The sequence below is a fragment of the Neolamprologus multifasciatus genome, chromosome 23, assembly GCF_963576455.1.
Source record: "Neolamprologus multifasciatus chromosome 23, fNeoMul1.2, whole genome shotgun sequence".
Classification (NCBI taxonomy): Eukaryota; Metazoa; Chordata; class Actinopteri; order Cichliformes; family Cichlidae; genus Neolamprologus; species Neolamprologus multifasciatus.
This window is the reverse complement of record NC_140460.1, coordinates 23543161-23545660: the sequence shown is the minus strand read 5'-3', so window position 1 is coordinate 23545660 and position 2500 is coordinate 23543161. Positions and strand designations below refer to the sequence as shown.

General features: G+C 47.4%; 1 protein-coding gene and 3 non-coding genes across 4 annotated transcripts in view; all 4 read right to left on the bottom strand.

The window, feature by feature from the left end:
- atp7b (ATPase copper transporting beta) overlaps positions 1 to 2500 on the bottom strand; it is a 66578-nt gene that overhangs the window by 47671 nt on the left and 16407 nt on the right. The window lies entirely within an intron of this gene.
- trnar-ccu (transfer RNA arginine (anticodon CCU)) lies at positions 736 to 808 on the bottom strand. The gene has a single exon. It is a non-coding gene; the product is annotated as a tRNA-Arg (tRNA).
- trnar-ccu (transfer RNA arginine (anticodon CCU)) lies at positions 1567 to 1639 on the bottom strand. The gene has a single exon. It is a non-coding gene; the product is annotated as a tRNA-Arg (tRNA).
- On the bottom strand, positions 2381 to 2453 carry trnar-ccu (transfer RNA arginine (anticodon CCU)). Its single transcript has one exon. It is a non-coding gene; the product is annotated as a tRNA-Arg (tRNA).

Sequence of the window (2500 nt, the reverse complement as noted above, 5' to 3'; positions counted from 1 at the left end):
TCGCTTGACTTCCTTTCTTTGGAGGTTGTTTCGGGGGTTCGAGTGAGAGCCATGGTTTCAAACTATTTTTTGTTCAAAGATGAAGCTGCATTTAAGAACATTTGAGAAACGCTGAGAAAATAAATTACACTCTGTACACACTCTGGGCAACTCAGTGTCCAGAACGCTGGTAAGCCAACACGCTGTGCTTATTGCTCCACTTTATTTAGGGGCGTTTATGTTGTCTTTTGAGACTTGTGAAACCACATGAAGACCAGAGAGTACCAACGATTTGAATCACTGAATCTAGTTCCACTAAAACAGGGGAGTAGCAGGAGCATGTGTGACGTGCTCAAACACAGCTGGATCAAATGCTTGAATTAGCTCTTCAGCATGGCATCAAGTTTGGCAAAGGCCTGATAACAAGCCATTCATTTGATTCAGGTGTGTCAGAACAAGGATGCATCTAAGAGCTAAAAAAAAAAACAGTAGCTCTCCAGGACTTTAGTTGGAGTCCCTGTGCAAGGCTTTGTACAGATAAGGATTCGCCTTTGGTGATCAGGGGGCAGTTATCGTACATGACTCTCTCACTCGGTGCCTGTATTACAGGGTTACTTGTCTGCGTTTTTGGGGAACAGGACCTGACTGTCATCTGCGAATCGGGCCATCCAAAACACATAGCAGAGGATGGTTTCGATCCATCGACCTCTGGGTTATGGGCCCGGCACGCTTCCGCTGCGCCACTCTGCTGGACAGTACCCCAGATGGGACTCGAACCCACAATCCCTGGCTTAGGAGGCCAGTGCCTTATCCATTAGGCCACCGGGGCGGATGATCGCTTGACTTCCTTTCTTTGGAGGTTGTTTCGGGGGTTCGAGTGAGAGCCATGGTTTCAAGCTAGTTTTTGTTCAAAGATGAAGCTGCATTTAAGAACATTTGAGAAACGCTGAGAAAATAAATTACACTCTGTACACACTCTGGGCAACTCAGTGTCCAGAACGCTGGTAAGCCAACACGCTGTGCTTATTGCTCCACTTTATTTAGGGGCGTTTATGTTGTCTTTTGAGACTTGTGAAACCACATGAAGACCAGAGAGTACCAACGATTTGAATCACTGAATCTAGTTCCACTAAAACAGGGGAGTAGCAGGAGCATGTGTGACGTGCTCAAACACAGCTGGATCAAATGCTTGAATTAGCTCTTCAGCATGGCATCAAGTTTGGCAAAGGCCTGATAACAAGCCATTCATTTGATTCAGGAGTGTCAGAACAAGGATGCATCTGAAAGCTAAAAAAACCCCAGTAGCTCTCCAGGACTGGAGTTGGAGTCCCTGTGAAAGGCTATATACAGATAAGGATTCGCCTTTGGTGATCAGGGGGCAGTTATTGTACATGACTCACTCACTCGGTGCCTGTACTACAGGGTTACTTGTCTGCATTTTTGGGGAACAGGACCTGACTGTCATCTGCTTTTGGACACAGTTCAGAGAATCGGGCCATCCAAAACACATAGCAGAGGATGGTTTCGATTCATCGACCTCTGGGTTATGGGCCCAGCACTCTTCCGCTGCGCCACTCTGCTGGACAGCACCCCAGATGGGACTCGAACCCACAATCCCTGGCTTAGGAGGCCAGTGCCTTATCCATTAGGCCACCAGGGCGGATGATCGCTTGATTTCCTTTCTTTGGAGGTTGTTTCGGGGGTTCGAGTGAGAGCCATGGTTTCAAGCTAGTTTTTGTTCAAAGATGAAGCTGCATTTAAGAACATTTGAGAAACGCTGAGAAAATAAATTACACTCTGTACACACTCTGGGCAACTCAGTGTCCAGAACGCTGGTAAGCCAACACGCAGTGCTTATTGCTCCACTTTATTTAGGGGCGTTTATGTTGTCTGTTGAGACTTGTGAAACCACATGAAGACCAGAGAGTACCAACGATTTGAATCACTGAATCTAGTTCCACTAAAACAGGGGAGTAGCAGGTATTGTGTGACGTGCTCAAACACAGCTGGATCAAATGCTTGAATTAGCTCTTCAGCATGGCATCAAGTTTGGCAAAGGCCTGATAACAAGCCATTCATTTGATTCAGGTGTGTCAGAACAAGGATGCATCTAAGAGCTAAAAAAAAAACCCAGTAGCTCTCCAGGACTGGAGTTTGAGTCCCTGTGCAAGGCTATGTAGAGATAAGGATTCGCCTTTGGTGATCAGGGGGCAGTTATCGTACATGGCTCACTCACTTGGTGCCTGTACTACAGGGTTATTTGTCTGCGTTTTTGGGGAACAGGACCTGACTGTCATATGCGAATTGGGCCATCCAAAACACATAGCAGAGGATGGTTTTGATCCATCGACCTCTGGGTTATGGGCCCAGCACGCTTCCGCTGCGCCACTCTGCTGGACCTCACCCCAGATGGGACTCGAACCCACAATCCCTGGCTTAGGAGGCTAGTGCCTTATCCATTAGGCCACCGGGGCGGATGATCGCTTGACTTCCTTTCTTTGGAGGTTGTTTCGGGGGTTCG